The following is a 12,469-nucleotide window of genomic DNA, read 5'->3' as shown; positions in this document are numbered from 1 at the left end:
ATTTGCTAATTATATCCTTGTCTAAGAGGTCTAAAACCATCCTCCCATTATTTGGTTTACAGAAATTGAACAGTCAATCATACAGCAAAGGTATTTTACCCAACTCTGGTAGTTCATTCCTGAGAAATAAAATATCTGCATATGGATGTGATATACCTTGAATTTAGCAAAGCTTTTGATACAGTCTCCCACAGTATTCTTATCAGCAAGTTAAAGAAGTATGGGTTGAATGAATGGATTATAAAATGGATAGAAAGCTGGCTAGATCATCGGGCTCAACAGGTAGTGATCAATGGCTCCATGTTTAGCTGGCAGCCAGTCACAAGAGGAGTGCACCAGGGTTCAGTCCTGGGGTCGGTTTTGTTCAACATCTTCATTAATGATCTGGAGGATGGGGTAGATTGGACCCTCAGCAAGTCTGCAGATGACATTAAGCTAGGGGGAGTGGTAGATACCCTGGAAGATAGGGATAAGATACAGAGTGAGTTAGACAAATTGGGCCAAATTGGGCCAAATTGGAGGATTGGGCCAAAAGAAATCTGATGAGGTTCAACAAGGACAAGTGCAGAGTCCTCCACTAAGAACGGAAGAATCCCAGGCACAGTTACAGACTGGGGACCGATGGGCTAGGCAGCAGTTCTGCAGAAAAGGACCTGGGGGTTACAGTGGATAAGATGCTAGATCTGAGTCAGCAGTATGCCCTGGTTGCCAAGAAGGCTAATAGCATACTAGGCTGCATTAGTAGGAGCATTGCCAGCAGATGGAGGGAAGTGATTATTCCCCTCTATTCGGCATTGGGAAGGCTGCATTTGGAGTATTGTGTCCAGTTTTGGGCCTCCTACTACAAAAAGGATGTGGACAAGTTGGAGAAAGTCCAGTGGAGGGCAACAAAAATGATTAGAGGTCTGGAGCACAAGAGTTATGAGGAGAGACTGGGGGAACTAGGTTTGTTTAGTCTGCAAAAGAGAAGAATGAGGGGGGATTTGATAACAGTCTTTAACTATCTGAAAGGGGGCTCCACGGAGGATGAAGCTAGGCTGTTCTCAATGGTAGTAGATGACAGAACAAGGAGCAATGGTCTCAAGTTGCAGTGGGGGAGGTCTAGGTTGGATATTAGTCAAAAGTTTTTCACTCGGAGGGTGGTAAAGTGCCAGAATGGGTTACCTAGGCAGGTGGTGGAATCTCCATCTTTAGAGGTTTTTAAGGTGCGGCTTGAAAAAGCTGTGGCTGGGATGATTTAACTCTAATCTTCTATGATTCTATGATCTTAGTCCTGACTCTCACTTTCAGTATGAGTTTACTTTGATTCCTGGATCTTTGATTTTACAACTTCATTTTTAGATTTTTTTTAAAGAGAATGATTTCCTTTAGTAGTTTGGGATGAAATACTTTTATAAGTTTACATGGAAAATAAGCATTTCTGTCATATTTGTCCTTTGTTACTTCTCACCGTCTGGGAAACCTTTTCAATAAATCAATTCTCGTCAGATGTCAAGAAGTCAAAACGGGCATCTGAACATGACAATTGGACATTTTAAAGACATATGAATAGGACAACATTCAGTTATAGATGTCAAGACTAAATATGAATAATGTCACAGAAGTTAAATGTCAGTGGGTAATCCACTCAGAAGTCATTCATGGATCATAGCTTTAGACACTTTTTAAAAAGTTATTTTCCATCATACAACAAGAACTCTCTATCTTGACATGGGTGATAGCTACATATTGTAGGAAGACGTTTGCCATTATTTTACTAGTGTCTAAGATGCTTAAAGAACCTTCTTTTGGATAAAAATACTTAAACTAGCTTTTTTAAAAAATGGAATTTAATAAAACAAAATTGTAAGCCTTCTTTTTTCTTGGCTAGAAAGTAGTTAATTAACCACAAAGAAACAACCAATTTTTCAGTTCATTTAATCAGTCATTCTACAAATAGTTTTCCCCCCCCCCCCAAATAAAAAGAGAGCCCATTAAAATTGTATTATACAGAAGGTAATTTCAGGCATTGGTGCAATGATCTCTTCCTGGAAGTATGAAATCCACTCTATTCTGCTTACAACTATGAATCTCTTTCATAATGTTATGCAAGTTTCCATGCTGGGGAAAATATGGTAAGAATGGAAAATACACTAAAAATTATAGATTGCTTGTTTCTAATTGGAGTAGCCATAAGATCAAACTAAATAAACAGTTGACAAAAGTGTAATGAAATTCAGCTGCTACTGGTTTGAAAGCAATCCAGTATTTATTTTTGTGTCTAAGATACTGTAGCACACAGTGGTAACATAGCAAGCCATTTCAGGGCCAAGTACTGCCCTCACTTGTGCATACCGGCAGATAATACCCTATTTAAAGTTAGGGTGCAGTGGACCGATGCACCAGGTCTCTAACACATGCACAAATGGAAAAAAGTTTACATTCTGGAGGTGAACTTGGAGCAGTAGAATATAGCCAGTGGATTTGTGATTACATATATAAAGTTGAGTAACTCACCAATGAGTTGAGTAACTCACCAACTCATGGGCTGTTGTGGGAGCAGAGGACTCTAGTTGTCATTTAATAAGAGGATTCCATTTTCCTCATGATCCCTGTAGACCTTCCCTATTCAGAGCCTGTACAGATGGACTTTTTGGAGAAGAGTGGGGATTTAGGACCAATAAACAGTCTGCACATAACAAAGACTTAATTTTAAAAATACTGGAAAATGTTGGGTCTAATCTACACTCTTCCAAAGCAGAGAATCTCCCAGTTAATTGCTTCACATTAAGACTAATTAGCTTGCTCAATAGATGTTGGTTCCTCATGTTCCAGGTATGTGTTTTCAGGAGTTCCCAGATTGTGTGGTAAATAAAGGAGAGATTTGCCATGTTATGGCTATTGCCATTAGGGTCTTAAGGTAAGACCCAGAAAGAGAAAGATACTGATTGGAATGTGTATGCACTGGCAGCTGTGGGTTTTGTGGTTTGTTTTTGTTTGTTTTGGAATGGATAAATATTTGAACTAGGCCAGTGTTTGATAGGCTACTTGAAACAATTCAACCTACTAAACTATAGCTGCCTTTCAGCTACGTAAAAGCTTTGCATACTTCTTTGGTACTGAAGAAAATTTCTAAACTATCTACATTTTTCTAGATGCTGTAGCAATCTCACCAACCATCACATGGAATGTTGTTGTAGCTGTGTTGGCGCCAGAAATATTAGTGAGTCACCTTGCCAGCTGTCATGATTTTATCACAAACCTTCTGAGAGCTATTTTTCTTAAATCTTCAGCTCCTGGCATCAGTAATTACATGAGTTTTAGGGGTTTTTTTAAAAAGTTTCTAACCCTCAGCGTGTTAGAAAACTTGGAAATCTTGACCTGAGTGTATCCTATAGTCTCAAAAAACAAAAGGTGAATTAAAATGTACCCAAAATTGGTTGTGATTTTTAAAAATCTAATTTTTTTTAACCTAATCTCATAACTTTGAGGCCTACTTCACATTTGGGATTAGCAGTATAATTGCTCTCCACCTAACAGACATTTCATTACAGTCAAATTGACTCAGTTCCCAACTAAGAGGGAAGGACCAGTCTGCTGCCTTCATGCTGTCGCACAGATGAACTCTTTGGGACAGAGACCATGTTTTTATTATGTGTGTTTAGGGTCTAGCATAATAAGTACATGCTCCCTGATTGGGGCTTTCAAGTGCTACTGTAATATGGACAACAAACTTGATAACAGTGTGCTGAGACTGCTGCCTTCCATACTGACCTGTGTTATCTGATTGTTTCCGTGTGCTCCCGTCTGTTTCTACTTATCGCATACTTAGGTCTGGTCTACCCTAGAGGATTTTGTCGTACACACTGCAATGACCCTTTTGTCGACAAAACTGCCCTGTTTTGTCGACAAAATAAAACCACCTAGATAAGAGGCATAGAGCCTCTTTCGGCAAAGGCTTTGTGAAAAAGCACACGTGTAGACACTGCCCTTTGGTTATATTGCTAAAAATAGCCTCCCAATTATCCCAGCATGCCATCGTGAGACCGCTCTGGTAAGCAGTTTGAACTCCGCTGCCCTGCAGCCATCCACCTCCGCCCCTTCCCTTTCAAAGCCCCAGAAAGTTTGCAAGTTAACTCACCATGGAACTCACTCCACAGCGCAGCAAACATAGTTCTGTCCTGCCTGCCCTAAGCTACAGGGGAGGGGTGTAAATCCTGCTGTGCCATGCAGAGCCAGGGAGAGAGATGGGGGCTGTGTCCCTCTCCCCACCCCGCGGCTGCACCGGACCCTTTCTCTGACAGGGGTGGGGAAAAGAGAATGCCAGCTATGAGCTGTCTGTGTAGCAGTTTCTGCCTTGCATTGGTTGCTTTTAGTTGCTGCTGTCTGAAGTTAAAGAGACAGGACGAGTGCAGACACACTCTACTCACTGTCCCCAACACAGGCTGTCTGTGTGTGTGTCTCTCTCTCTCTCTCTCTCTCTCTCTCTCACACACACACTCACTCATTCACTTACTTTCCCTCCTCCCCCGGCTTCTGTGGGCTTCTTGTGTTTGTATTCAGCAGTATCAGCTTGGCTGACAGGGAAGTTTAAAAGCAGCTGTCAAACTAGTATGGTGCCCATGGAATGATGGGATTCAGAAACCTTCATCATGTGATGCCGTGCCTGTCCCGTGAGGCATTGCAAACCCTTCCCAAAGCATCCTGCGTGCAGTTGCACAGTGGGATAGCTACCCACAGTGCACTGCTCACTTTGTCGACGAAAGAGCTGATAGTGTGAATGCACTCCACTGACAGAAGGAGATAGTGAAGACATGCAACAGCGATTTAATTAGAGCGGTGTCTGTATGCTGGCAAACTTTTTGTTGACAAAACTTTCTAGTGTAGACAAGGCCTTAGAATCTAACGTTCTTTGGGGCAGAGACTGTCTTTTTGTTGTGTTTGTACAGCACCTAGCACAATGGGGGTCTTTGATTGGGGCTCTTAGGAGCTACCACAATTCAGATAATGCATGACCTTTAACTTCAGCCTTGAACTTCCCAGCTTTCAGTCAGGTTTAAAGGCCACCTATGCTTATAAGATGTACATAGAAAGGGAAGCAGAGACATGAACCTTGGGTTCAGGTGCGTAGGAGTAAGTGTATGTACCTCAGAGCAGATGGGAAGGGAGAGAAGGGGAATAGACAGTCTTGGCTGAGCCACATGGCAGAAGCCTTCCAATTTGCTGCCAGTATATGCTTCACAGCAAATTAGTACCTTCTAGCTACAGCAAGGGGGAGGATCAGGGAGCAAACAGAGGCATCTCAGCCACAGTGCTTTCTGGGGCTGTTCCTGGAGTGCTGTATCTTCTGCCCCATCCCTTGCTCAGGACTCTGCCTTGAGGCACATTAGAGCCCAGATAAGGCTCAAAAACTGCCATTGCTGCATTGAGCCATTAATAAATCTCAATAGACAAAATTAGTTCTAACATAAATTATAGAAGATTAGGGTGGGGAGGGATCTCAGGAGGTCATCGAGTACAATCCCCTGCTCAAAGCAGGACCAATTCCAACTAAATCATCCCAACCAGAGCTTTGTAAGACACACCTTAGAAACCTCTAAGGATGGAGATTCCACCACCTCCCTAGGTAACCCATTCCAGTGCTTCACCACCCTCCTAGTGAAATTTTTTCCTCCTAATATCCAACCTAGACCTCCCCCATTGCTACTTGAGACCATTGCTCCTAGTTCTGCCATCTACTGCCACTGAGAACAGCCTCGCTCCATCCTCCCTGAAACCCCCTTTCAGGTAGGTAAAGGCCGCTATCAAATCCCTCCTCATTCTTCTCTTCTGCAGACTAAACAAACCTAGTTCCCTCAGCCTCTCCTCATAAGTCATGTGCTCCATACCCCTAACCATTTTTGTTGCTCTCTGGACTCTCTCCAATTAGTCCACATCCTTTCTGTAGTGGGGGCCCCAAAACTGGACACAGTACTCCAAATGTGGCCTCACCAGTGCCAAATAGAGGGGAATAATCACTTCATTAGATCTGCTGGCAATTCTCCTATTAATACAGGCCAATATGCCATTAGCCTTCTTGGTAATAAGGGCACACTGTTGACTCATATCCAGCTTCTTGTCCACTGTAACCCCTAGGTCCTTTTCTGCAGAAATGCTGTCTACCCAGTTGGTCCCCAGTCTGTAGCAGTGTGTGGGATTCTTCCGTCCTAAGTGCAGAACTCTGAACTTGTCCTTGTTGAACCTCATCAGATTTTTTTTTGGGCCAATCCTTCTATTTGTTTAGGTCACTCTGTATTTTATCCCTAATCTGCAGCATATCAACCACTCCCCCCAGGTTAGTGTCAGCTGCAAGCTTGCTAAGGATGCAGTCCACCTCATCCTCCAGTTTATTAATGATAACATCATATGTAAGTGCCTCTTTACCAATTCTGGGTGAACTGGAGCACCCCTAAGTCCCATCACCTGACACCTGACAGCACATCTTCATTGTATCCATGATGTCAAGGATTCCTCAGCTGACAGCAGCTCCTGGAACTCTTTGGGGGCTCTACCGTTGGAAGCAGCATAGAAATGCAATGCTGTCATTGATTTTAATGGAGTAGGAGCATAAATAAAGTATTTGATAGGAAAGTAACACTGCAATCATTTTCTTACTTCATTGAGTGTGTTCTTTTTAAAGGTGGAGGACTCAGCAGTACATTTTCTTTATGGCATTTTTCTTGTATTCATCATGGAAAGAAGATGAGTTCACAGAGTTTTTTGGCAATCATGTTTTGCGTTCTTTAATAAATGGTCAGATTCATAGATCTGAGCCTTAGTAATTGATCTGTTATTGAAGACTGGATTTAAGTATCGCACATGAAACAGTTGAATTTAAAAACTCAGTGGTGGTGTTGTCTCATTTTAGACTGATTAAAATTATACCGTGCAAATAATATTTTAGCAATACCTTGCTAAGTGTCTCATTTTTAATAAAAATAATGAGAGCTCTGTGGCACTTTAAAGACTAACAAATTTAATTTCAGCAGGCATAAGCTTTCGTGAGCCTCAGCTCACTTCCTCAGATGCAGTAGGTAGAAATGATACAGCAAATGGGTAACATATAGGAGGCATCATATACATATACATATACAAGTGCCTAGAGAACAATGTGCTAGGTGCGCTTGTATATGTATATGATGTATGTATATGTATATGATGCCTCCTATATGTTACCCATTTGCTGACTTTTATGAGCACCAGGTGGTTTTCAAGCTATCACCTGATCTTTGTCTTTAACCTGGGCTGGGAGGCAACTGATTAATCACAGGTGGGGCAGCCCAACACCTCTTATAGGCTCAGCCATGTTATGACACTATTAAATGTGAGCTTTGACCAAAATGCTAGAATTGTGGCTGTTTGCTTGCTTTCTAGATGAGCCAAATATTCAGAAGTTGCTCATTATGCCACTTCCACCTACTTCCCAGCCCCTTGGGGATGCATGTGTGCATGCAAGTTTTCCTTTATCTAACTGGATAGCTGTCCAAAATATGCCCTGTTTTCTTGACAGCAGAAAACTATTTTCTGTGATGTTACATAAGAAATGCACTCTAATGCAGCTGAGCTCTGCTGGTGACACAAGAATTGGAAATACAAAGAAGAGATTGTAGAATATGGTCTCTAATGAATTTCAACTATACTAATTATAGATTAAATTCTTCAATATTAGATCATGTAACACTCCCACTGAAGGATGGCACAAATTGGGAACAGGCCCAATATTACCAATATACTACCTATTTTTAAGCATAACTGAATTTATTAGGAGTCACAGGTAACATTATCCTCTGCCTCTCCCCAAAGAAAAGAAATGTATTAGGATTAGTACTTTGGATTTTATGTTTGATAAGTGGCATCTGTTATTTTGAAGAAAGACATCAATCAGCAGTAGAACCTTATGAGACCCTGGACATCTTTTTTTTATTTAAAATGCCTATAGGCAAGGTAGATTTAATTTACTGTTTTGCCACCAGAGACTACACTATCTTCTCTAAATTAGCAATCAGGTTAGGAGGATGGTCATGTTTTTGGGACTCTTTGGGAAAGTCAAAGAGGGATGGCTACAAAAAAGAATAACTGATAAATTAAAACAGACATTTCACTGCTCTAAATAATTTATTGATACTCAGAAAGGAACAGACAAATACTCAGGTGGCTAATTTTTAATGCTGTCATCTCAATGATTTACTAAAAACATCTGCCAGTCAGGTTATATGTGCTCCATTCAATACTCAGATGCTCGTAAAGAAGCTGTCCTGGTGGAATGAGAGAGCTACTTCAAAACAGGCATGATAATGTTCAGTCCAACGCACATGCCAGTGCTGATAGAGAGATTAAGTTTCCCTTGAGTATTGTCAAGTACAAGCAGATTTTTTTTTAGTTATGCCAAAGTTTAGTCAGGTGGTGAAAAAATGTAGAGGGAGCTGATAGCTGAAGCCTTAAGCAGATGTATATTGTAGCTATAACACCTCATGATAGTTCATAAAACCTTTCTACTAGTAAAGCTTTATTTCAGAGTTTGGCTGTGATTCAGAAAGGCACATGCTTAAATATATGACTTTAAGCACATGTGTATTCCCATTGACTTCCATAGAACTACTCGTGACATCAGTGGGACTACTTGTGTGATTGAAGTTAGGCACGTGCTAAAGCATCTTTCTGAATCAGGACTCACGCTGTAAGTAGCACCTGAATGTAATGATAATTACTGACTGAGTAAGCAAGGCCCTACAGTCAACTTCATGCCATGTATCTGTCAGTAACATAACAACAGAAGTTGGTCCAGTAAAAGATATGACCTCACCCTCCTTGTCTGTCTGTAACATGATAACTTTTGAACATTGCAGCTTATCAATTCCAACATTTCAGGATTTGTTCTAGTGGGCAGAACCCTATTGACTTTGGTGAAAACCAGAAAAGCCTAATTTAGAGGAAAATAGGCCCATGGGCTGCCGAATGCTGCAGGCTGTGGAATCTCTTGGCACCCCTTGCTGCCGCCTACAGCCATCAGAGGCAGCTGCCTAACTTGTTTTTCAGGAAGGTTGTAGCCTGAAGTCGAAGAAAAATAAAGAAAGCCTTATAGAAAGGGTTATTGGGTGCAGAAAGTGGGGACTTTAGGGGGAAGCAGCAGGGATTGGAGGGTTGGGGTACTAATAGTGGGGGAAACAGAGACCTGGAGAGGACTCGGTAGAGCGCGTGGTCATGATGGGAGAAGCAGTAATCTGGAGTGCAGAGAAGCATCAGGGACATGGAGGAGTGTGTGTGGCGGGCAGGAGGCAGGGGATAATGGTCAAGGGGAATCAGGGACTGAGAAGGGGGAAGTAGGTGGAGGTAGGAAATCAGAGAGCCAGAAAGGACTGGGAGAGCAGTGTGGGGCAGGAAAGCAGGGAGGACCTGTAGGAGGAGTGGGGAAGTGGTTGTGATGAGTCACTGGAAGGTAAAAGACAAAGCAGCTCTGAGTGCAGGTTGTGGGATGTCTGTAATCCTCCACATCTTCCCTCCCCCACCAGTGCTCCCCCATTTTCTATACATCCCCTTCTTCCTCTCAAATTGCTGCCAGTAGAGGAATCTTACTGGCACCTTCTGCTGCTGCCTGCACATATCACAAGCAGCATCTTAACATGCTACTCTCTCATTGCATGTACAGCTTGGCCAACAGAAGCAATGAAGTGTGTGACGCCCTGGTTATATAGACAGCCATCCTTAAAATAATACTGATAGATTTGTGCCTATTCACATCTGATCTTCTGATGTGCCATGTCTATCCAGCAGTGTGCTCAGCAACTTCAAATCCCCGTGCAGTCAGGCTTCCTCTTGAAACTCCTTATCTGAACTTGTTATAGGTTGGATTCTGTTGAGTGGAGATAACTCCTGCAAGGTGAAATTATTCAGGCTGACTTCAGGGTCTGGTGCTCACCTGAACTACACAGTTTTGCTGAGATTGCTTCAGGAGTTATAGCTTGATCCTGAAGGATGCTGGGCAGTCTGACCCCAAACTAGCAATTGCTTACGTACATGCTTAACTTTTAGCAAATGAGCCTGTTGATGTCAAAGAACTTTTCATATGCTTCAGTGCTTTGCCGGATTGGGGTAAGAGTGCTCATGTTAAGTGTGAGTCAAAATTTTAGTAAAATAGCATTAAGCTCTGTACTGGTTTGTTGCAGTGCACTGCACTGCAATTTGTTTTTGAATGTTTCTTTTGCACAAGAGCACCTTTCATCCAAGGACCTTGAAGTACTATACACCATTAATGAATTAATTCATGCAACCTCCCAGCAATAATATTCCTATTTTATAGCTAGGCAAAAGAGGGATCAGAGAGGGGAGAGGTGCTACTTAAAAAAGTGACTTTAAAAATGTGTTCTACTTATATTACGTCTTATTGACTTTCATATCAAATATGTTTATTACAAGGAAAAAGGATCACATCCTCCTCATCCGCCTCGTTGCTACTCCTGCACACTTAGCCTGAGATCAAAATCAGGACAAGTTATTTCTCAGGTACATATCATTATTAGTAATTTTATAAATGCCCTCAAATCCAGCTTGTTTATTTAACAATTCTCATGATCCAGCCCAATGAGCAGATCACTTGAATAAGGCTACATCTACATTTATTGCAGTGTGTAAAGAGACAATGCAGGCCTAGTCAGCCTTGGTATAAATAGCAGTATAAATGGGGAGACATGGCTGAAGCAAGTTGAGCAGAGTAGACTGTGTTAATTCCTGAACCCCGGCTTCATACCCTACATAGTCTATCTGCATGCCAAAGCAGTGCCTCCCATGCATACTCTCCTATTTTTAGGGGTTACCAAATGAAATTAATAGGCAGCAGGTTTAAAACGAACAAAAGGAAGTATTTGTTCACACAATGCACTATCAACCTGTGGAACTCTTTGCCAGAGGATGTTGTGAAGGTCAAGACTATACCAGGGTTCAAAAAAGAACTAGATAAATTCATGGAAGATAGGTTCATCAGTGGCTATTAGCCAGGATGAGTAGGGGAGCAAAACAATGTTCTGAAGCATCCCTAGCCTCTGTTAGCTAGAAGCTGGGAATGCACGACAGGGAGTGGATCACTTGATGATTGCCTGTTCTGTTCATTCCCTCTGAAGCCCTGGGAATTGGCCATTGTTGGAAGACAGGATACTGGGCTAGATGGACAATTAGTCTGACCCAATATGGCTGTTCTTAAGTAGTGTCCTGCTTCCGGAGCCTTTCCCCACAATAGTGAAAGGCCCCAGCAGTGAGGAAAGTCTCAGATGGGAAGAGACATCAGTGAAAGGCTCCAGCAGCATCCCTGTGCCAGAGACTTTCCCCACAGCCTCCACTCTACCAGAACCTTTCCTTGCTTGCCTCTCCCCCCTGCCAGAACCTTTTGTTACCTCTGCCTGAGCCTTTCACGGCAGTGTGTAGCTACACGTGTAGTGCCTGTACTTTACACATAAGTGTAGACCTAGCCAGAGAAGATGTCTTTTTATTCAATAGATATCAGAGCAGAATTATGCTTCAAGTGGTTTTCCCAGGGTCACCCATAAAATTTGTGGCGTGCTAGGAATAGAACTCAATTCAAGGAACATGTACGCAAAATAATATACTGTTTCCAGCCAAAAGAGAGTTTAGTAGGTGTGTCTAAATATACGTATATATTTTAAAAGGACAGATACTTGTGATTACTTTTTCTTTTATTTCGGACTTTTAGCTTTGTATGTTGCTCTGAAAGGTGTAGGTGGTTCAGGATTCACTGAAAATAGCAAGAAAACCAGTGGTATAAGCAAAAAAGGAATGTCAATGGGGACGCTGGAAAAGAGGCCAAGAGCACTCACAGCTTAATGCTAAAGGTAGCTTAACCCTTCAGCTATTCTTTGGATAAAAGAAGACAAACCTACCATGCTTGAGTTCTTACCTTCTCACAGCGTAAAAGGAGTTTGTCAGGAAAATATTCCAAAGATAGTCAAGAACGACTAACTTGAAATGAAAGGATGATACAAGTAGGACATAGTGATTGTCCTTGTGCTCTGACCATGAGATCCTGCATCTAAGCTGTCTATTGTGCCTTACATTACACCCACCTGGTTGTCTTAAATTCTTTCAGATTTCGTCCTATTTTGTGACTTTTTAAAATAATTCAGAAAAAAGTTATGAACAATTTTAGATATTCTATTTAGGATTGTGGAGTACAGGGCAGGAATTGAGATAAAATAGAGAAGATCTGTATTGGCTAAATACATTAGAATTTTTAAAATGCACTCTAACATTCTTAATAAGAAAACTTTCAGTAAAGCATGACACCAAGTCTTCTCAAAACCATAGTTAAATAAATAAAAAGTCATTTATTTGTGATTCTTAACATCTGTTGGCACACGAGGTAATGGCTAATTCAGCATCAAGGAGCTAATGAAAATCCAAGTGAGGATGATATATGATGTGAAAAGTTCATTTTTGACTTTCT

This window comes from Emydura macquarii, unplaced genomic scaffold (assembly GCF_026122565.2).
Source record: "Emydura macquarii macquarii isolate MOO-44397 ecotype Brisbane River unplaced genomic scaffold, CSIRO-AGI_Emac_v2 contig_2636, whole genome shotgun sequence".
In the NCBI taxonomy this organism is placed as follows: domain Eukaryota; kingdom Metazoa; phylum Chordata; order Testudines; family Chelidae; genus Emydura; species Emydura macquarii.
The sequence above is the reverse complement of the archived record's forward strand: the minus strand, read 5'-3'. Positions refer to the sequence as shown.